This window comes from Sarcophilus harrisii, chromosome 3 (assembly GCF_902635505.1).
Source record: "Sarcophilus harrisii chromosome 3, mSarHar1.11, whole genome shotgun sequence".
NCBI lineage: Eukaryota > Metazoa > Chordata > Mammalia > Dasyuromorphia > Dasyuridae > Sarcophilus > Sarcophilus harrisii.
Genome location: NC_045428.1, coordinates 169,176,902 through 169,200,979, shown reverse-complemented (window position 1 = coordinate 169,200,979; position 24,078 = coordinate 169,176,902). Strand labels below are relative to the sequence as shown.

General features: G+C 38.3%; 1 protein-coding gene and 1 long non-coding RNA gene across 3 annotated transcripts in view; one reads left to right on the top strand and one right to left on the bottom strand.

The window, feature by feature from the left end:
* Nucleotides 1–2,171, top strand: part of LOC116422288 — a 28,767-nt gene extending 26,596 nt beyond the window's left edge. The window contains exons 2-3 of the long non-coding RNA XR_004232864.1: nucleotides 212–337; nucleotides 1,909–2,171. This is a non-coding gene — a long non-coding RNA (uncharacterized LOC116422288). The remainder of the gene's footprint in view (nucleotides 1–211; nucleotides 338–1,908) is intronic.
* EDAR (ectodysplasin A receptor) overlaps nucleotides 1–24,078 on the bottom strand; it is a 115,775-nt gene that overhangs the window by 81,294 nt on the left and 10,403 nt on the right. The gene's annotated exons all lie outside the window — the stretch shown is intronic.

Below are 24,078 nucleotides of genomic sequence, written 5' to 3'. Positions count from 1 at the left end.
AATTAAATGGAAATTTTTGGAGTGTTTTGTGGAAATCACAAATGATACATGAAGATCAGCAGACAACACAAAAAAATTTAGAAATTCAGAAATGCATAAAATATATGTATAGTATTTATAATATCAACAAATTTTATCCTTTTAATAGCATAGTAATTCAGACTTCTCTGGTACAAAGGGAGGATAAAAAATTTTTATGTTGATTTTCCAGATCATGGGGGCTACTGTGTCCCTAACCCCTAAGATGTGGAAAGGATGGTTGTACTCTATAATTCTTTGGCCGCTCCCTCTAATTGAGTGTCTTCTCCTAGAAGCTCCATTCAAGAAGAATACTCAGGTTAGTCGTGTTTTTTTGGTTTATTTCAGTCTGCAAGTGGACTTCTCCATTTTTCTCTCTCCCTCACTCCAGTTTCCTTTTATGAGTTGTTGGTCAATCGTTTTTACTCTTTGTGACTGTATTTGCTGTTTTCTTGGCAAAAATTTATTAATAGAATAAAAACCATTCAAACCATTGTTTGCCATTTCATTTTCCAGTTCATTTTACAGATGAGGAAACTGAGATAAACAGGATTAAATGACTTCTCTAGGGTCATGCATCTACTAAGTGTCTGAGGATGGAATTAAATTCAAGAAAATGAATCTTTCTGACTCTAATCCATTGTGCCATGTAGCTGCTCTTTATGAGTTGATTTGTCCCATTAAAAAACAAGTTCCTTAAGGATAATGGCTGTCTTTCTTTGTTTTTATATCTATATTTCTAATAGATGCTTAATAAATGCTTGTTGACCGACTGATACTGTCTTCTACTGGTGAGCTCTTCTTCCCAATTTCAAGGGAAATTTGAAAAATGTGCTTTCAGTGCCTCCATTCAAGATGCTGATAAAAATCTTAAACAGAACAGGCCCCTGGGATCCTGCACTCTGAACTCCCTCCATGTTGACAAAATTGACCTCATGTATTAATCATCACTCTATGGATTTGGTCCTTCCACCATTTCCAAATTTATTTATCTTTTCTGTGGTTTAGTCTCTGTTTCTCCACCTTGTCCACAAGAATAGTATGTGAAACATTGCCAGATGCTGTGCTGAAATCCCAGACAGTATGGTATAGTAGAAAGCTTCTGTACTAGATGGCTCAGTGAATAAAGTGCTGGACCTGGAATCAGTCCAAATCTGATCAGACACTTTACTAGCTTTGAGAGGCTGGAAGTAACTTACCTCTGTTCACCTCAGTTTCCTCCTTTGTAAAACGAGTTGGAAAAGGAAATGGCAAATCACTCACTCAAGTATCTTTGCCAAGAAAACCCCAAATGGGGTCACAAAGAGTTAGACATGACTACAACAACAACCTAGGGTTGTTTTGAGATTAAAATGAAAAAAAAAATAAAGTATTTTGCAAATTTCAAAGCTGTTTTATAAGTACCATACTAACTATTCCTAGCTAGCTACTAGATTGATAGCCCTGTCAACGAGAAAATGAAATTAGTTTGTTAAAATTTGTTTTTGATAAACCTATGCTGGCTTATAGTGGTCAAATATTCACAAAGGACTCTGTTATCTTGTCAGTTATAACAAAAATTCTAGTATATGTAATTGAATGTAAACCATTAACAGTGATCTAAACTTGTCTTAGATACAAGTCCAATTTTGCATAGGGCTCTTCTGAGTTTCAAATCATTTTTATGTCAGCCATTCTCACCAATTATGTGTAAGGACAAAGACCACTGGATATAGAGTCAAAGGGACTTTGTTTATTTGTAGAGAAGAGACACAAGAATTATACCTCAAATATGGTGTGACTCAAAGATCAATCTGGGAAAAAATCAATTACAACCATAAAAATAAGAGGGAAAAGAAAGAGAAGTTAATTCAATCCTCTTTGCTAATCATTTCCTTATTAACATGTCAGGTGGCCTTGAATTTTTGGAGCATATTACTGACAAGATCAAGAACTTGGAAGGACTATTATAATTCATGGAGGAAACCAGAAAAAAGGAGTGAAAAACCAGAGGCTGGAATTTTCTTTGATTTTAATAATTCATACTCCCCTGAAGCTGCAGTGAATCTATTGTAGAAAAGATGATTTGATTTGTGAAAAAAAGAGAGCAGAAAAATGAAGGTATGCTGCTCCACAAGGCTTTAAAGTTAGTATTTATGGGTCTTCTTACTTCTCTTTTAATCTGTGTTCCCCCTTCCCCCCCGCCCCACACCCTCCACTATTTTTATGACCAAATAGGTTTACTGCAATCTTGACTGAAGTAAGCAGTTTCTTCATTTTTCTGCCAAAATGAAGTGGCTATAAAACTTAAAATGATTTGGATGCTGTCATTGCAAGAAAAATTGCATCTTTGTAGGAAAATTAAATGTGAGTTTGATCCTTTAATTGCTTTAATCTTATTCCATAGGCCAACTTCTTCTCCCTCCCCCTTCCTTCCAACTCCCTCCTCACAGAGCTTCATATAGCAGGACCTATGGTTAAAAACAGGGCATATGTTTCTGTTTGAAGGTGTGATACCTGTGTTTAGAGAGAGAAAAAAAAGAAAAAAACTAAAACATTGCTTTTCAGTTTCAAACCAACCCCAAACCCACCAAGATATAGTTTCTCTTTATGGAACAATGGTAGTGAGTGCAATGACTTTACAAAGACAAAAGGTGGAATATCCTTGAGATTAGAAGGTCTAAGAGCTGTCAGATGCAGCTTTGTAGAAACATACCCTATCATTCCAGCAGCCACATTAATAGAAAATAGTTTATGCACACAAGAAGAACAAAGTCTACAGATTCCTTTTACACATGAGTTAAGAGATCCTTTAAGAAATGTGTTCATGGAAAACACCTGCCATTAAAATATATATATATGTAAAAATGTATATGCATAATTGTATAAAGTAATCATTTTGAGAAACTGAATAGAAGAGACAATGGAATTTGAATTAAAAGGGGAAAAAGCTTTTTCTTTTTAGATATAATTAGCAGGCAGGCCAACTTTATATGTCATTATATAGACTACGCTACAACATCCTCTCCTTTGAAAAGCATTTCTGAAAAATGAATCCTTTGATTAATTACATCCTTTGGTCTTTAATTGCTTAATTCTCCCTGTGGCCCTGTAAATGCACGCTCTCTCTCTATTCCCTTCTGTCTTCCCCTGTTTGTCTCTGTCTGTCTCTCTGTAATTTTGTCTCCCTCTCTATCTCTCTGTGTGTCTCTGGGTCTTCCCCTCCTCTGTTTCTCTCTATATTTTTCTCTTTCTTTGTTTTTCTGTTTCTCTATACATTTATCTTTTTCCTTTTTTACATTTTTCATGTGTCAAATATTTAAACACCAGCATCACTCTTCAGAAAAGAGGAGAAAGGGTGATGGATATATAGTCTCTGGCTGTTAAGATCTCAGCCAAGTTATCCCAATGAAATTCTGGTGTAGAAACTTGGTGAAAAAGTGAAGAAGGTACCTAGTGGGGGGAGGGAATAAAAGCCCCTCATATATTTTGTGGATCAGTCAGTACCTATTTATTGTCTATTATGTGCTCAGCACTATGCCATGCTGTTCCAACTGTGTCTGCCTGTGGCTATAGCAGTCTGTGCAACCTACAGATAAAGCCTAGGAAGTGTAAGCATCCGGCTAGCCTGAAATTCTTGGCACTCTTATGTTGTCCTCTCTGGCAATATAATGGGACTAGGTGTGTTGTTCATGAATAGGGTCCTGTGTTTTTTTTTTATTACCTACTGATAATGGACTTGTGTTTTCTACCTAAAGGGAAGGGCTTACATCTTCTACCACACTGCTTTGGAGAGAGAGGCTTGTCCCCGATGGTCTCTCTGGGTTGCCCCCTGTTGAATGCTTGATCCTTTGCCAAGTTAGCTTTGACATCTCATTTCTATGAGGAAGCAGCAGCCTAGGCTATTTGGCAGCCCCTCTCATAACCCAGCATCTTCTGTTCTAAGGACCAGCCAGGAGGGAATTACTTCCTTTGATTTAAGTATCACAGAATAAGACTTACATGAACCAAAAGTATTGTTAGTTCTCTCTTTCCTCATCTCCCTGAACTCCACTCACAACTTTGTGATTCTTGGGTTGTTTTTCCCTTTGACTTTAGATAAAACCCTTTTATCCCTCATCTTGAATGACTGACTTGAAATTACAGGACTTTCCAGCACCTCCAGGCCTGTACACCCTGCTTTCTGTGTAATCAATTTCTGTGACCTGTGGATGTGATAATTAAAATAGCATAGCTACTCTGTGAGGAAAGAATAAGGAGCCACTCCTTGAATTATGCTTCTGTTTAGCTTCCTATTGCTAAGGGCAACTAATCAAGCAAAGGTTTCTACCTTGACTAACTGAAAAGTTATTAAAGTTTATTAAATGACTGAACGTATATACTCCTTCCTCACTTTAATAGTAAGTAAGCTTGACAATAAGTGCAGGGCATGTGTCAGGTCCTAGAAATCCCCCTGACACTCAGAAAAGTGTCATGTATATAATAAGTCCTGAATAGTTATTAGATAAGTGAAGAGCAGACTGGAGGAATGACTCATAGACTGTTGGAGTTGGAAGGGACTCTAGGATTGTCTACAATTACTTCATTTTACACATGAGAAAATTTTAAGGTTTAGTGAGGTTAAGAAGCATGCTGGATTCAAGTTTCAGCTCTGCCAGTTACTGATCACATCACCCTAGGAAGCTCATGGACCCTCTCTTTGTCTCAGTTTTCTCATCTATGAAATGGACACAACAATTCAGTGTTGTGCAAGAAAAAATTATTCTATTCACATGGAATAACTTGAACTTCTCTAAGGTAAAGCCAGAACTAGAATCCCAAGTCTCTCATGATCTTGTTACCATCCCATATTAAGTGTCTATATTCTTCTCTACCATTTCAGGTATGGGGATGTAGTAAAAGAATAAAAAAAAAATTGCTTGCTCTTCGGAAATGTATACTCTTAATAGAAAATAGCAAAAATCATAGAAAGAATCTTGGCTTTGGAGACAGAAGATATGGATTCAAGTCTAAATTCTCCTATTTACTAGTTATGTGATTAAATAATTAATCAATCACTTGGCTTTGGAGTCAGAGGATTTGGATTCAAGTTTAAATTCTCCTATTAACTAGTTATGTGATTAAATAATTAATCAATCCCTTGGCTTTGGAGTCAGAGTTTTTGGATTTAAGTCTAAATTCTCCTACTTACTAGCTATATGATTAGATAATTAATCAATCCCTTGGCTTTGGAGTCAGAGGATTTGGATTCAAGTCTAGATTCTCCTACTTACTAGCTATGTAATTAGACAATTAATCAATCAGTAAGCATTTATTACACGCCTACTAAATCCACCAGGCTCTGGGGTTAGAAAGATAAAAAATAAGACAATTCCAGGCTTCAAGGAGCTAGCATTCTCCTGGAAGTAAAACAAAGAGCATCATTAATACTGGGGGAAATAAAGAGATTTCTGGTAGTGGGGAGGTCTTTGAGCTGTACCTCTCAATCCCTTGACATTTCTGGGTCTTGGTTTCCTCATCTGTTACTAGATGACTTTCAAAATTCCTTCCAGCTCTAAAATATATGATATCATGGCCCTATCTGGACAAATGCATGCAAACAGGTCTGACCAGGTTAGTTCAGCAGGCACACGATTACAATGCTTTTTGCAGTTCTTACCTCAGATCCCCACTCCCCCTTTCCTAGATCTAGTCTTCATTACTTTATCAAAGATGAAACTGGGAGAAGGGTTGGGCTAAAGTGGCCAAGAAAGGAAATGACTCTATCCTTGGTACAGTCACAAAAATGATGTATTTGTATGAGACAAATGAGACCAAATTAACTATGTTATTGGTTCCATATATTCCTCCTATCCCTCCATCCCCTTGTTATGGTTGATTGATATGGGATTTAATGAAATATAGTAGTTTGCTTTATTGAGTAAAAAACAAGGGGGGAAAAGCTTGGGTCATCATGGATAAGTACTGGATCTGGAGTCAGGAGAATCTGGGCTTAATCTCATCTTAAACACTTTGCTAATTGTAAAATCATGGGCTAGTGAATTGAACCTCGGTTTCTTCACTTGTAAAGCAGGAATAATAACAGTACCCATCTCAGGGGCCGTGGTGTGGCTCCAATGAGGTAATGGATGTAAAGTGCTTGGCAAACCTTAAAGTGAGCTATTATCATCATCATCATCGAATTCCTTTGCCAGGAGTGTCCTAGGGAATCAGGGAGAGTGGAAGCTGACATAAAGAGAGCAGAGGCTTCGCTGCAGGAACTGACTGTGAAATGAGCTGCAGCCGCAGGCCAAGTCTGATTCACGCTGGTGACTCTTCCTCTCTGCCGTGCCCCCCACCTGCTTCCTGCCCCCTCTCTGCCCTGGCCTTCCTCCAGCTTGCCTGGCACCTTCCCTCGCCTTCTTCTCTCTGTCCTTAGGATTAAATTGAATTGTCAGAGCTGGGCATGGCCCAGAGCCACAGCATTCAGCGGTTAAGTCTAGAACAATTCTTCTACAGAACACGCCTTCATTCATTCAGTAAATATTGTTTGGAGCACCTACTGTGTGCAAGACATTATAGTAGTTACCATTGTGGGAGGAAGTCACCAAAATGAATAAGCCATGGTCTGTAATAGTGCTTCTCTTTGTTACACGTGAATGAACCATTTGAAACTGAACATATCCGTGAAGTGATTTGCTGGTGGGGTGGCCAGCATCTGCTCCTAAGAAAGCCTCTATCTGTTCTTTCATGTGATAAAGTGAATGATAGACAGGAGTAGAGACAACTCTATAGGAACGAGGCAATGATGGGGATTCACAATATTAAGGAACCTAAAAGAATAGAGACAACTCTATAGGAACGAGGCAATGATGAGGATTCACAATATTAAGGAGTCTAAAAGAGTAGAGACAACTCTATAGGAATTAGGCAATGATGGGGATTCACAATATTAAGGACTCTAAAAGAGTAGAGACAACCCTATAGGAATGAAGCAATGATGGGGATTCACAATATTAAGGACTCTAAAAGAGTAGAGACAACTCTGTAGGAACGAGGCAATGATGGGGATTCAAAATATTAAGGAGTCTAAAAGAGTAGACAACTGTATAGGAGCAAGGCAGTGATGGGGATTCACAATATTAAAGAATCTAAAAGAAGAAAGGACCTTTAGAGGTTATTAGTCCAACTTTTTATTTGTTTGTTTTCCCTGAGACAAGTGGGGTTAAGTGACTTGCCCAGGGTCACATAGCTAGAAAGTGTTGTGTTTGAGATTAGATTTGAACTCAGGTCTTCCTGACTTCAGGGTCAGCACTCTATCCATTGTGCCATCTAGCTGTCCCCAACCTGTAATCTGAATAGGATTCCCTTTTATAGCATCCTGACAAGTGTTAATTAATTTTTTCCTTGAAAACTTTCAGAATGGGCAACTCACTCTGATCCAAGGGAACTATTCCATTTTGGGACAGTTCTAATGTTAGGAAGGCTTAAAAACCCAAAAACCTAATATTGGTACAAACTCAGTCTTTCTGTAATTTCTATCCACAATTCCTACTCCTGCCCAAGCAGAAGTTTAATCCCTTTTCTAAAATATAACCCAATAAATATATGAATACTTGAACACATTCTCCCTAAGTCTTGTCTTTTGACTGATCCTCTTTTGTCAGGGTCCCCAATCCTCTAACCACTCCGATGTACCTTTCCTGGATGTGTTCCAGACTGTAAAATGCCTTTCCTACAATGTGGCATCTGGAAACATGCTCATGCCAATTTACCAGGAAATTTTTCAGAGATCTCTGGATTTCAGCTGTATATATTTGTGTTGTATGAGAGCAATATGAATTTGCCTTGCAAATCAATAAAGACATACTTGTTGGGAGTTATTGCTTACCAAATCAACTTCTCTAAATCATGAGGATGGTCTGGCTGTCTACAAAGTTTTTAGTTTCAAGATGGTTTATTTTGCATTTCAGTAACTTGGGTTTGAACCATGCCAGTGAGCAGTTCTGTTCAATTTCTGTTTTGGTCTTGGCGAAGGGACAGCCTGGTTCCAGCCACAGGAGATACTTAGAGAACTTGGACCATCACTACTTTCTCACCTCTGCCTGCCAACCAGATGACAACTTGTTCATTGTACTAAAAAGAAGAATTTTCTTTTAGTGTTGCTATGATTCAAAGCCCAGTGGACCTGGATATCTACTCACAGAATGATTGCATTCCAAGTTTCAAGCCACCTTCAAAAAATGAACATTGTCTGGGAAAACTGGAGCACTAATACATTGTTGGCGTAGTTGTGAACTAATTCACCTATTCCTGAAAGCAATTTGGAACTACTAGGTCTGTATCCCAAAGAAATCATAAAAAAGAGAAAAGGACCCACATATACCAAAATGTTTATAGCAGCTCTTTTTTGTGGTGGCAAAGAATTGGAAACTAAGGGGGTGCCCATCAATTGGGGGATGGCTGAACAAGTTGTGGTATATGAATGTAATGTTCTATAAGAAATGTACTATAGCTATTGTGCTATTAAGAAATGATGAGCAGGGAAATTAAAAAAAAAAACTGGAATGACTTACATGAGCTGATGCAACATGAAGTGAGAAGAAACAGGAGAACATTGTATAGAGTAACAGCAACATTATACAATGATCAAATATAATAGACTTAACTCTTCTATAATGATCCATGACAATTTTCAAAGTCTCATAATGGAAAAGGCTATCCACACCCAGGGAAAGAATATAGAGTCTGAATACAGATTGAAGTACACTATTTTCACTCCCCTCCCTTCTTGTGGTTTTTCTCTTTCATTCTGATTCTTCACAACATGGCCAGTGTGGAAATATATTTAATATGATTGTACACTTATAACCTATAGGTTATAGGGAGGGAGAAAAAAATTGGAATTCAAAATCTTATAAAAATGAATATTGAAAAAAACCCAAATTTTAAATAGTAAATATTGAAAACTATCTTAACATACAATTTGAAAAAGTAAAATATTGTTAAGTATGTATGGGGGGAAATGGACAATGTCTAGAAGGAGTATGTTATCTTCTCCAACTCAGGCTTAGAAACATTATCATCAGCAGAACTTTGGAAAGGCTGGATTCTTTCCATCCTTTCCTGGGCATCTGGTTTTTAAAAAGTAAGTCAAGTGCTAAACTGTTTAGTCAAGGCACTTCCATTCCCCCCCCCCTTTTTTTTTCCATCTTCAAGTCCAGAATCAATTAAATTTACAAACGCTTAACAATAAAAACCATCGCCGGGGTAAAGAAAGCTAGACAATGTCCTAACTGAATGTAGAGGGTGCTATAATGGCCATATTGGCATAGGTGGGTGGAGAAGGAATTAAGGTAGGGGTAGATCTTCTAACACTGTGAGTCCCTCTGTGAATAAAGTTCTTCTTTCACCACTTCTCCACCAGAGCTGAAGAAAGTGAAACAGGTATTTCTTCTTCCCTAGCCCCCTCCTCAAAAAAGATAAGGATGGGAGGCAGGTGAGGTGATGGTCATAACCAGGATCATTAAACCTTCAGACCCAGATAAACCAAATACTTGGGCCCTGAGGGGAGAACAAGACAAGGAGGAGAGTGTCAGCACTGGCTGAAGAGACATTTATTCATTTTCTCTCCCTGTAATCTATCCATCCCTCAAGAATGAGGTCAGACAGAGTGAGAAGGAGCATGGAATTGCCATGGGGATGATATTTTCTCTTCTGATCACCAGTTGTCTAGAGAACATCCATAACTGGATGACTCACAGATAGTTCAAATTTATCCAGTCCAAACCAGAACTTATGTTCCCACCTCTAAACTTCCCTATATATGTTGAAGCTACCAACATTCTATCAGTTACCAACTCTTCTCTTTCACTCTACATATCAAATCAATTACTGTCTTACTAATTCGACTTTTACCAATATCTCACATTTCTTTGCTTCTCTCAACTCAATGACTGCCATCCTAGTGTTTCCTTTATAAGCCACCTTCCATAAGATGACCAAGATAATTTCTCCTAAAGAAAGAGTTGGACCATATCACCCCACTTCTCTAAAATCTTCATTTATTGTTGTTCAGTTGTGTCCAACTCTCTGTGACCCCATTCTTGGCAAAGATAGTGGAATGGTTTGCCATTTCCTTCTCCAGCTCATTCTGCAGATGAATATCTCAGGCAAACAGACTTGTCCAGTATCACACAGCTAATAAATGTCTAAGACTAGCCTTGAACTCAGGGAAAAGTCTTCCTGCTCTATCCACTGTATCACTTGGTTTGAGATTTACAAATATCCTCAATCTGGTCCTATTTACCATTATTACTCTTTCTGACTTCCATGTTCAATCAAACAGGCTTACTTGCTATTCTCTGAACTTTTCATCTGATCTGCCATCTTAGTGCAATGGCCTAGGCTCAAGGGCCTGAAATCCATGAACCCATCTTGCTCCTATCAGAATTCTGAACTTCCATTAAGGGTTGATCACTATGTTACCTCCTAGAAGAAGCCTTTCTTGACTCCTCTAGTTGTTAGTGCTCTCGCTCTTTTCAAATGCACCCTTATATACTTAGTTGTTTCTGTGTTTTATCTACCTAGTAGACTAAAAACTTCTTGCAGGCAGAAGCTATTTTAAATTCTGAATTAGTGCTTCCAATGTCTATCATAAACTAGGCTCTTTATGAATGCTTGTTGGATTAGACGAGATTGGAAACTACTCAGTTATCTTCAGGGGTGATCTCCTTTCTCCCTTCTTTTTTACCCCATCCATCCTTGCCTAGTGTCACCCCTAAGGGAGGGTGACTTTCTTGTCTATTAGCTCAGAAGCAAAAATAATTTTCCATTGCTATTGTGTTTATGAAAGGTTAAGGCCTTACTACTGCAATGCTCAGTATCTTCTCATTCATTCACTCATTTAACAACTATTTATCTTACATCTACCCTATGCATAGCATTTGGGTCTTTGTGAAGTTGGAAAGGCTGACAGAATTTTGACATAATCATGTCTATCATCTTCTTTGGCTAAGGCCCCTGAGACAATATCAGTGGTCATTTATGGAATTGATTTAAATACTTGGTACTAAAATATATGTTCCCTTTTTAAGGAGAGTTCTTAATCTTAAGTCTAAATGTAGAAAGATTTTAGGGAGTAATGTGAATTTGGATGGAAAAAATACATTTTGATTTTCACTAAACTCTATCGGAAAATTATCATTTCCTTCAATTATAAAGTAAAAACAAAACAAAATTATTATTTTCAGGTTTTCACCAATTGCCAAAGGATACTATGCATAAAAATAATCAAGGAGTCCTAATAGACATAGGTCATTTCATTGCAAAGGGGACAGGATGCTGGTGTAGAGTATAAAAGACCTGGGTTCAAATGCTTTCTCATACATATTAATGGTGTGATCCTGAGAAAATGATTTAACCTCTCAGATTCAGTTTCCTCATCTGTTAGATGAGGGAGATGGACTTGATAGCTTGCCAGGGCTCTTCCAGCTTAAATCTATGATCCTATCATAGTGTGAGATGAGCTTAGAGGGGATTTGGATAAATGCTCAGGTTTATTAGTTCCAGAGGTAGAGGGCGTGGCTTCTCACTCAAACTCACTTTCTTCCCCAGCCTGGGTGTTATCCCGCCTGCATCAAGCCGGTGGGGCCCATAGGAAGAACCCATTTGGCACAGGAGGTGGCAAAAGTGGGCACAACCGCACAGCCTCAGCAGCAGTCAGCAAAGGGCCCTGGGTGTCTAAGACTGAGGTCAAAGATGGAGAGTGAGAGTTGGGTAGCAGGACTGCAGAACTTGGATGGCAGTCTGAGGTGAGGGGTAAGGGATCCATAAAGAACTCAAATACCCCAAGCAGAGGAAGGACTGGAGAGGTGAGGAGGGGATAGGATGGAATACAAATGCATTCCTCTTTGGCAGATCACTTCAAAGATGAGAAAGGGTAGCTTGCAGTGAGAAGGAAAGCTAAAATAATCATTTAAGAGGCAATACAAGAAAGTGTCACTTCCTCTTGGGCAATCATTCTCTCAGTATTGGAATGTGAGGCTCTTTAAATAGAAACTCAGAAAGAAATAGACTTCCAAAGGAAAGGAGCCAATGGCATGAAGGCTAATGGCCGAGAGCACTGAATTGACTGTCTTCCGTGAGGAAGATCCTGGGATGCATAAACACGAGGGCTTTCCTATGTGGCTCTTCTCCTGAAAGTCCATTTATGAATTTCAAAGGTGAGCTATTGAGTGATTGGAGCACCTAGATAGATTTAGGGCTAGAGGGACTCAGTGGAATTATGTCTTCCATGTACCTATCCATTTTATAAATACCGATTTCCTTTAAGGTATCATCACAAAGGGCAGAGCCTGACCTGAACCTCAGGCTCTGACTCCAAGTCTATCTTTTATACCAAATTATGGCCCCCTAGAATAACCAAATTCGACATGATATCTTTAATAATACTAATTATAATAGATAACACTTATATGGCACTTAAAGGTTTGCTGATCCTCACAGCAACCTTTGGGGTAGTTACTATTATTAATAGATGAGGAAAACGAGGAAATTAGAGATGAAGAGACTTGCCCAGGTTAAAAATGTCTGAGGTTGGATTTGAAATCAGATCTTCCTGACTCCAAGTTAAGGGTCCTATCTAGTCTGCCACTTAGCTAGCTTTATACAAGAACAACTCCAAATGTCTCTTAAAAAATTAGTCTTTGAGACTTGAAGCAACAAGGTCTGGGACCATATCAGCAGTGTCACAAGTATAGGAGCCAACAAGTAGCAAGCAGGAAATATAAACTGTCCTGGTTCAATGGTACATGAAGCAAAGGGCCTGCGGCACCCACTTGCATTTCTGTGGTACTTCGTAATCACAATGTTATTAGGTGGCCACATTTCCCATTAAATCTAATTATATACAGAAGAGCTAATTAAAAATCACAGAAAAATTAAACTTGGCAGTTGTTGTGAGTCTGGTAGCCCTTATAAGATTTTTTTTTTAAAGATTCAAGTCCAAATTGAATTTCTAAAGAGCAGAGCTCCAAGGGATCTTAATGTTTATAGAATACAAATGTGATGTTAATAAACATGGAGGTTGAGAGTCATAAAGAAGAGGCACATTTCATAGTGATTAAAATATTAATTTGTACAATTAAAATCAAATAACTAGCTTTGGTCAGACCTGAGGAGCAATGGAGGCTGGTCAGAGAAGAAGCATTCAGGAGAAACGAGATTCAAAAATGATCCTGACTAACTTCAGGGCCATTGCAATATGGAAACAGTATATTAGAAAAGCCATAAAAAGGAATCATGAAAATCAATTCTGGAAGCAGGAAAGCGTCAATGAATTTGTCAGCACAGCTGCATATCTGGTTAAATGAACCCAAGCAGAGAAATAATCCATAAATGGGGCAGAGGGAAGCAGATTATGTAAACCTGAACAGATACAATTTGAACAGCTTCCAAGAAGACCCTATTAAACTGCTAGCATGTTCACCAGGGGCGCATAAGGAAGAGAAATTCCATTTGAAATGAAGGGCTCAAGTGTCTACTTTGTAAACTGAGTTGTTGCAGCTTTGAGATGTTTGGTTCAATAGGAAAGGAGATTCAGCTCAGCTCCGAGGTTGGACTGGCTGACAGTGCCAAGGTTCTTATAGAATTATAAAGCTATATATCACCAGGGAGTATTGGGACTCTGCAATTATAAGCAGGGGGGGAAAAAAAAACACCCATAAATCAAGACCAGCAACAGATTAAGGATTGAGCCTAGCAAGACTCCACCAGTCTAATACTATGTAGACAATTAGACCATCCACAAGATTTAAAGGAGCTGGTTCTGTGAGCAATAACCCACAATTGGGTGTGTCTTTATTAACTGACAAAGCAGACTCTGTTTGCTCTAATATGAATGAACAACGTCAACATAAAACACAAAACTCTAGAACTGGGCAGACTTTAATTGGGCCAGGCACTCCGGTTGAGTTTGGAAATATGGCTATTATTGTAACTTAATATTATATTATGTATATAAATATTTATGATATTACATCAGAGATCTATGATTTCAATAGTGTGAGAACTGGCTTTTTTTGAGACTTAATTCATAGAGATAGAGGCAGCTAGGGAGCATGGTGAAGTCAGGAAGAATTCAGTTCAAATTTAGCTTCAATCATTTATTCTCTGTATGACCCAAGGCAAATCATTTAATTGTTCTTTGCCTCAGTTTCCTCAAGTGCAAAATGAGGATAATAACAGTACCTACCTCTCAGGATTGTGTTGAGGATTAAATGAGATAATAATTGTAAAGCACTTAGCACAGTTCCTAGGCACATAGTAAGTGCTATATAAACATAAATTATTATTAGCTATTATTATTATTATTCAGTGCCTACTGTATAAGGGATCCTTTGTAAAGTGTTTTATAAATAATATCTCTTTTGAGGCTTGTAACAACCCTAGAAGGTAATCTATTTTATGTTGAGGAAACTGAGGCAAATAGAAATAAAGTAACTAGCCTAGGTCACATAGTTAACAAATATTTAAGATTGATTTTGAAGGTCTTCCTGACTTCACCTGCCCCTGTCTCTATAGATTGAGCCTCATAAATATTATAAATATCTCAGATATTATCTGAGGTTGGATTTGAATGCAAAACTTTTTTACTTCAGGCACAACACTTTAGACCACCATACTGCTTAGCTATCCTATCCCTATGTATTAAACCTCAAGAGATGATTACCACTTAAATTTTTGTATCCTTTCACTTTCCCTCCTTCAATAGTTAAATCTTAGCTGCCTGTAGATCAAAGAGATTAAGTGACTTTGCCCATGGCCATTTAAAACCCACTCCTTGCAGTAGCATCGAGCATAATTTCTCTGAAGGGATCACTCTATCCAATGGCTTAACCAAAAGAAAGGCACATGGGTTTTCATCTAAATAATTTTTCAATATTTCAAGTGTGGATCTTCCCTCCAGTGGTACATATTGTAACTCATCTGTCTGTCTATCCCTTTATGGTTTTGTCCAGATCTTTCCACAAATTCCCAAATTTGTAAAAATTGGACAGGTCAAAGATGACTCAGTGTATGGCTGTCTTCCACTAGATTATAGGATCATTGATTTAGAACTGGAAGGAACCTTGGAGGCCAATGAGTTTACTCCCTCCAATTTTATTTATGGGGAAACTGAAGCATGGTAACTTAAGTGATTTGCAAGCAGGGATTGTTGCATTCATGATATTCTTCCTGGTCCATAGTAGACTTATTACTAAGACTACTAGTACTAAGTATGCTTAATAAATATAGATAGATTAATTTATAACACATAGATCACACAGCTCATAAGTGTCTGGGGTAGGATTTGAATTTAGGTCTTCTTGATATCAAGTCCAGTGCTCTATATAATATACCATACTAAGGAACTTGAAGTACCATAATAGAAATATAAATACATTAAACATAAACAGGCTATGATGAGAGAGCCAACAAACTCTAGTAAACTCTACTATACTCTAGTTAACTCTAGTAAAAAGACCAGGGGCCAGTGTCTTATTAGATATTCTTACTTCCATAATACATGTTTGCTATATTAATATTTTTACATCCTCAGCTTGTGGGAGAATTATTCTGGTGTACCTGTATCGGTGAGATTGATCCTTAAACTGGGACAAGAAAGTTTTGGAAGAGAGTCCTCTGAGGTAGAGTAGGGCTCTCTAAATGACAGTCACTTTGACTCTATTTCTGTCCAAGCTTCTTGTGTCATCTCACTTTAATCACAAACTGCGGGATTGCAATGAATCCACCTATGATCTAAAAATGGAGACGAATACAGTCCCCTATACTTGAGTCTCTCTACTTTCTAGGAATACCCTTCTTTCAATGCTATGCCTTTCAACTCTAACTGGGCATTTCTTTCATGTGGCAAATCTGCTGGAGCCCTTCTTAAGAGACAGACTGTGGGTTAGACATGTCAAGGAGATTTCTTGCTTTAGGACTCAAAACTGGATGCATGGGCTGCAGGAGAAAGCATCTGGATAGGGTTTAAGTTGTTTGACATAAAGATGATGAGCCATTACAAAGTCAGGTGAAAATAATGAAAAGGGAAAAATATAAAAACTTTTAAAGAATTCAGAATGCTGATCATTGCACTGAACAATTGTGATTTTAACTAGGATAGAAATGGGCACATAGAAGCTGAGACTTATGGTTTCAATTTCATCCCTTTTTTCTCATGTACATAGCTTGTAACTCAGACATTCATCACCACCCATCTGAATAGTAATTACTTTGTACTAGACTCCTAACTTCCAGTTTCTCTCTCCTTCGATTTGTCCTCCGCTTAACTGCTAAAATAATATTCCAAAGACCTAGGTCTGACCATTAAGCAAGCTAGGCAGTCTTCACAATATATAATTACGTTTCTATCTTTCGGTACAATTTTTAAAATGATGACTAGTTGAATTTTAGTGGAGTAACAAAATTTTTCAGTGGCTTCTTATTTTTTTCTAGGATAAAATACAAATGGTTCATCTTGGTATTAAAAACCTCCATAATCCACCTCACTCTGAGAAGCAACATGGTGTGACATATAAAGAAATAGACCTCTCTGTCAGGAAACATGGGTTTCATGTCTAGCCTTAGACACAAACTGATTATATGACCATAGTCATCAAACCTCTCCTGCCTTAACCAACTCTCACAGTGGGTACAGATTAGAGCAGCTAGGTGGTATAGTAGATAGAGTGTTGGGTCTGGAATGAGGGAGATCTTCAAATTTAGCCTCAGATATTAACTGGGTGACTTTAGACAAATTTGTCTCAGTTTTTTCATCTGTAAAATGAACTGGAGAAGGAAATGGCAAACTTTTTTAGCATCTTTGCCGAGAAAACTCCAGATGGGGTCATGAAGAGTTAGACATGACTATACAACCCCAAGAGTTGATCTGCTGTGGTAAAAGTAGTTTCCTCACCATTGCCCTACACCAGTGAAATCACAGTTTTGGGTAACAAAACAAAACAAAACAAAACAAAAATCCCCATGTATCTTTCCAGATACTTCATATTACTTCCCATCTTGTGTTGTATGTTCCAGCCAAAGTGGCAGAATTGCTTCCCAGTCTTGGAATCTATCTCTTTTTTTCTGTCTTTGAACAGGGTCTCCGCTGTGCCTGAAACAGCCTGCAAAATCTCTCTAGTTTCTTTTAGATGCCCCAGCCTATACAAAGCTTTTCCTGATCTCTCATCACTCCCCTACATCTCCCACTCCTTTCCCTACTTCAACTACCTAGTATTTACTTAGCTATTTACATGTTCTCCAGTAGAATATAAGTTTCTTGAGAGCACAGACTGCTTCTTTTTTTTCTAATTATTAAATACCCAGTACTCAGAAAAATGCCTTGTCCTTAGCATATACTTAATAAATGTATGCTGAATTGAATTAAATTGTAGATACTCATAAATACCTGTTGATCAGTGGTCTAGTGGGTATCTAAATATTTTTCATCTCAGATACAGTTTCTCTGCTCTACTCAATTTAAAAGTTTTCAAATTTAATTTTCATTTTCTCCAGTTACATGTAAAAATCAATTTATAAATCAAAGGTCACATTTAACACTTTCTGGCTGTGTGACCCTGGGCAAGTCACTTAATCCTAATTGCCTCAGGAAAAAAAAATAAAGGTTACCCAGTATAATTGTCTCCAATGACTATTTTGATATAATCAAAAATTATAAATTTTTTAATAACCCAAGCAAATGGCTCTGGAATAGTTGTTTACATTTAAATAGCACTTTAAGAAGTTTGCATACACAATTCCATCTGATTCTCATAATACTAGTAAGATAGACACTATGATTATTCCAATTTGACAGAAGAAGAAATTGAGACTCATAAAAGGTTAGCTGACTTCCTTGGAATCTAACAGATAGAAGACTTGTGATTGGATTTGGATTTGAGCCAGATCTTCTTCTGTCTCCATAGTTCTCTCTTTGGATGTAGATGGCAATTTCCATGAGAAGTCTTTTGGAATTATCTTGAATCACTTCATTGTTGAAAAGAACCAAATCCATCACATAATCTTGTTGTCATGTACAATGATCTCCTGGTTCTGCTTGTTTCCCTTAGCATCAGTTTGTATAAGTCTCTCCAGGCCTCTCTGTATTCATCCTGCTGGTCATTTCTTACAGAATAATAATATTTCATAACATTCATATGCCACAATTTATTCAATCATTCTCCAACTGATGGGCATCCACTCAGCTTGCAGTTTATTGCCACTACAAACAGGGCTACCACAAATATTTTTGCACATGTGGGTCCTTTCCCCTTTTTTATGAGTTCTTTGGGACATAGACCTAGTAGAGACCTATAGATCAAAGGCTATGCACGATTTTAAAATCCTTTGGTCTGCCTTACTTCTTATAACTGATTGGACATTGTCTCAGTCAAACTTCGACTTGTTAAAGAGCTTAGCTTACAAAGTCTCCTACTGCATACAGAGTTATCTCTAGTCATCTTATCAAAGGACCCAGAAAGTGAGGCAGGTGACCTTGCACGGCCCTCCCTCACTTAAATCCAATTTACTTGCATCTCATGGTATCATTACTCTGATGTTATGGTCCTCCTTTAAGGATGATGGAGAAACAGCAACTGTTAGCTATTGTCTTTTTGGAAGGACTTCATTGGAGGGGGAAGAAAGGGGGAGTGGGGGAAGAGAGAGGGAGAGAGACAGACAGACAGACAGACAGAAAGAGAGAAGGAGAGAGGAAGGGAAGAAGAGGGAGGGAGGGAGGGAGAAGGAGAAAAAGAGAGAGGGAAGGAGAGAGGAAGGGAAGAAGAGGGAGGGAGGGAGGGAGAAGGAGAAAAAGAGAGAGGGAGGGAGAGGGAGAAAAAGAGGGAGGGAGGGAGGAAGGGAAGGAGGGAGAGAAAGGGAGGACTCGAGCATGTGAGTGTGGGCGGCCTAATGCTGGATAGGAGTATGAGCGCATGAATGAAGGACTCTAGCTGCTGGGCAGCGTTCCATGCACATTCCGGCCCTGGCCTTTCAGCCCAGCAGCTTATGAAGACATCAGCTGGTCCTCAGTATCAGGAAGCTGCCTGCCTGCTTCTAAGGAGCTGGCTCAAGGCCACCTGTTCATTTCACACAAGCCACCTGACCATCTTTAAAATGGGGAATAACTTTCACTCCCTGGCCCTGGACCTCGTTCAAACCCAGCAAAAACCCCTCCGTCTAGGCCAAGGGCGATGAATATTTTATTGAAACAAGAACACTTAGCTTGCATTTGTTAAAGGTGGAAATGTGATATGGCTGCATTTGGCAGCCTCTATTCAGAAGATATCCTGAATGGATTCAGCAGAGATATAATTACATTATAGGTCCTAAGGCCTTCTACTTCTCAACAAAGAGATGGGTTACCTGGGCCAATGCCTCTTTGTGACTGACAGCCACTAAATAGCTACATGTTCCAGGAGGCTTCATGGGAATAGTTTTTTTTTAAGGAAGAAAAAATTGGTCGTTCGTGATTATTTTCTCCTGGAACACAGCAGTACAAGTATTTCTAATAGCATTTTGCTATGCTGATAAGACTGAATAATCCTTAGCACTTTTTTAAAATGAGAAAGCATTTTGCACAGAGAGAAACTGAGGCTGAGTGGCCTAGAAGTGGAAAGTAGATGAACTTAAAGTGGCCCCCAGACAGGGTGGGGCAGTCTTCCTAAATTATGTCCAGAAAAATCCTGCAATTTAAGCCACTGGGAAGAGAATCCAGAATAACAGACTATCTCTATGGCAACCATATTTTCCAAACCAAAAATTGAGCTTCATGATCTGACAAAGGACATTCCATTTACAAAGCCTGATGATGGAATGAGTTCTCCTGTACTGGATTTTCTCAAACTTGGGAATTTCTTGGATATAAGGTTGTTGCATTTAGAGTTTGATTCATTTTTTTTTTCCCATCTTCACCCCCAAAAGAAATCCTTGGGGCTTTCTTATGAGAGAAGTAGTTTTAATCCCATTTTTTACTTGCCCAGAGAAAAATTGAGGCAGGGAGTAGGGAACTCATAGTGTGGAAACTGCTTTCACGTTGCAGATTAGGAATTTATTTGAAACAGGCTGCAGGTATTCTAATCCTCAGGGCAGCTTTTTAAAATTTGACTCCTCACAACTTAATCATAGGTTTTAAAAAAAAGCATGAATCATATTTCATCTTTATAGGTTCATTGTAGACTTATACTATAGGTATGATGAATAAGATGGCACGAACTACTAGAAATCTAAAGGAAAGTGTACAGAGCTATGATTACATTTCTTATTTTATCTATACCAATTTTCAGTAAGTCAAGGTCAAGGCACATAAAACAGTACGTGATTAATCACCATTCAGCAATTAATGATACTAATTTTAAGTGCTAAAAGAATTAAGAGTGATAAGATTTACCAAGAAAAACTTCATTAGACATGAGCTTTGAAGGAAGGGTAGGATTTGGGAGGCGCAAGTAGGGAGTACATTCCAAGTGGGGGGAAATGAAATGAGCAAAGGCTGGGAGTCAGGATCAAAGGATCATCCATTTAAAGTTAGAGATTATCTAATACAATTTACTAATTTTATAGATGAGGTCCAGAGCTGGTGACTTGCCCAAAGTCACCACAAGTAGTAAATGTCCGAACTGGGATGTGAATCTACCCCTTGCCTCCAAACATTTTTTTTTTTTTTTTAACATTTCCACTGTAGTGCTTTAAATCATATCTTTAATTAGGAATCCAATCCCTCAGGGCAAATTTCACTTGAACTGTGTGTTGGTGGGGGGTGGAGGGTGAGTAACCCAAATTCTGATCACTCCTGAGTTTGTGGCAAAGATAATTTGATACTGCTGAGGAAGTTAAAGAATTAGAACTTCAGGATCTAAAGGTTAGGGTTTGAGGCAGAGAAGACTTTGCATCTGAAGGAGGGTGAATGATGATAGCAACAAGCATGTGGATAAGGAGTAGAAGTTTGATCAGTTATTTAGACAATAAACTAAAGGTCCTCGGTCCTAGAATTAGCATTTGCTGCTCTTCATAATTCAGTCCTATACTATTACCTTTTCCATGAGGGGGGAGTGCAGGAGTTAGGAGCGCTGCATCCCCTCAGTCTTGAAAATCTATGTAAACTTTTTTAGTCCTTCCTTCAAAACAGAGGTCTGAATAGGTACTAAGATAAAATATGTTGATATTATATAATAATGTATGTATATGCATTTCTGGATTTCTAAACTTTTCCTATATTGTCTGCTGGCATTTGCATATTATCAATATATTCTGCAAAACTTCCTCCAAAATTCCCATTTAATTTCTTATATGAATCTGTGATATATTGAAACTTAGATGGGGAAGTCACAATGTGGAAGGGATAATTGTACTATTTTTCTAGCCTTATCATACATGATTTCTTTCACATTCCCTACAAAATGGCTTTCTTTTTGTCACACACCTCTCATCTTCTGCTTTTTTATTGCTATCCCCCATTCTTGGAATACACTTCTTCCTCACTTTGGTCTCTTAGAACCTTTAATTCAGTTCAAACATCTCTTTTTAGACCAATCCTATCCTGATCTCCCAGAGACTAATGCTCCCTCCCCCATCACCTTAAAATGATTTTTGTATCTCTTTCTGTATAAACCTGTATAGGTACAAGTTGATTCTACAAATAGAATGTAAGTTTCTTGAGAGTAGGGATTAACTTTTCATAGTTGCAGATGGGCAAATCATTTGAACTTTCTAGTCTTAGAAAACTCACCATCACCCTTAAAGCATGGTTGCCTAGGTTATATCGCCAGTGTGTGTCAGAAGTAATTCTTGGAACCCAAGTTCTCTAGCCTTCATGCTGCCCATCTATCCATTATTCCACACTACTTTTCTTTTGTTGGGGTTTTCTGTTATAGCTTTTTATTTACAAAGCATATGCATGGGTAATTTTTCAACATTGATCCTTGCAAAACCTTCTGTTCCAACTTATCCCCCCTTTCCTCTACCCCCTCCTCTAGACGGCAAGTAGCCCAATATATGCTAAATATGTTAAAGTATGTGTTAAATACAATATATGTATACATATTTATACAGTTATCTTGCTGTACAAGAAAAATTGGATCAAGAAAGAAGGTTAAAAAAACCTGAGAAGGAAAACAAAAATGCAAGCAAGCAACAACAGAAAGATCCACACTACTTTTCACTTTACATACTGTAGACTCTCAGTAGACATGTTTGTTGAATTGGATTGCAATTTGAATTTGAGACATATCAGAACTTCCATATGGATATGTTCCATAGGAATTGTAGGACTTTAAATTCTTTCTAAAGTTCTCAAAAAATTCTGGAAAGTGAAAAATTCTATGAGATTTTTGTCTTCATTTTCAAAATGAAGATGGATATGACTCTATCATCTCAGAATCCCCTCTCAGTTCAAATCTATGATGCTATGAAAGATAGTGAAATGTGTTTTCCAAGATTTAACCCCAAAACTTTAATTCCTTTTAAAATCTTTTTTGGGGGGGAGGGTGGGAGGCAATTGTAGTTGAATGATTTGTCCATTGTCATATTAGTAAGTATCTAAGGTAATATTTGAACTCAGGACCTCCTGACACCAGTCCACTTAATCCACTGCACCATCTTGCTGCCCCCCAAACTTCCATTTCTCGATATGTCCTAGGAGTAGAGACTCACAATCTGTGAGCAGGTTCTGTTTGCAAGGCACTTTTAGTAGCATGGGCTATAATTACACATCCTTCAAAAAGCTAGGGTCACCTCCTTACCATGATCAGGTATTAGAAGAGATTAGCGGAGGAATCAGTGGTTCCATGGATACCTATGTCTATATCTGAATAGTAATATATGTTTCCCTCCGCCCCCCTGAGGCAATTGGGGTTAAGTGACTTGCTCAGGATCACACAGCCAGGAAGTGTTAAATGTCTGAGGCCAGATTTGAACTCCTGACTTCAGGGCTAGTGCTCTATCCACTGCCCCACCTAGCTGCCCCCAGTATATATGTTTAATATTGTTTTCGGATTATACTTCTTCTTCAGAAGGAATGTGTGTTACTTTGCAAACAAGTGCTCATGTTTTGATGGCTGTATTTCTACGGAATGTTGATTGAGGAATGTTAGCTTCTCAGGACTTTGAGGAAGAATTATAAATGAGAGGATTCTGAACGCTGTCCAACTCCAAGTTTGTGATTCAAATGGCTGCTCAGTCAATAGCATCGTCCACTTACCACTAAAGAGGATAATAAAGCCAATGTTAACCTGGAAGTTTTCCTTAGAGCCAGGAGCCCTCAGTGCCAGAAAATACCACTGACAACACCCTGTCTGATACTTTGACTTGACTGCACTTGATTCCCATTGTAGTCAGCATCCCACAATGGGGCAGTGCACTCCTTCTGGCTTAGGGCTTTTAGGGAGGGAGGCTGTAAGGGAAAGGGAGAGGGAGGGAGACAGACAGACAGAGAGAGAGCGAACCCAAAGGAACCAACTCATAGCCCTTCCCAATTACACATCCAACCACAGTCATTCTAAAAGGACCACTGCACCAGGATATTCTTCCCTTCCACTTGGAAGATTGCCCTAATTCTCCAGAATTTCAGGAAGGACAAGCCAATTCATGAAGTATTCTCTGTCTCTGTCTCTCTCAATTCCGCCACTTAGAAGCTATTCAGTCTAGCTCTGAATATGAGTTTCATTTGTAAAAAGGGAAATAATAGGGGCAGCTAGATGGCTCAATGGATAGAGAACTGGTCCAACCTCAGACACTTAACACTTCCTAGCTGTGTGACCCTGGGCAAGTCACTTAACCCCAAATGCCTCAGGGAAAAAAAGGGGAATAATACAACATACATGTCAGAATTAATATAAAGACAGTGATTTAAAATAATTGCTCTGTATAAAAGGGAGCTCCATATAAAAGAGAGCTATTATTGGAGATGTTGAAGATAGAAGTCACAATTTAGATGGGAGATTCAACTAGATGACTTCTGCAATCCTTTCCAGTCTTAGTCTATGAATTGATGACTTTAGCCATGATCATCTCAAGGGCAGAAACTCACTCTTCAGATAGTGCTAACCTCCATGAAACCTTCAAACT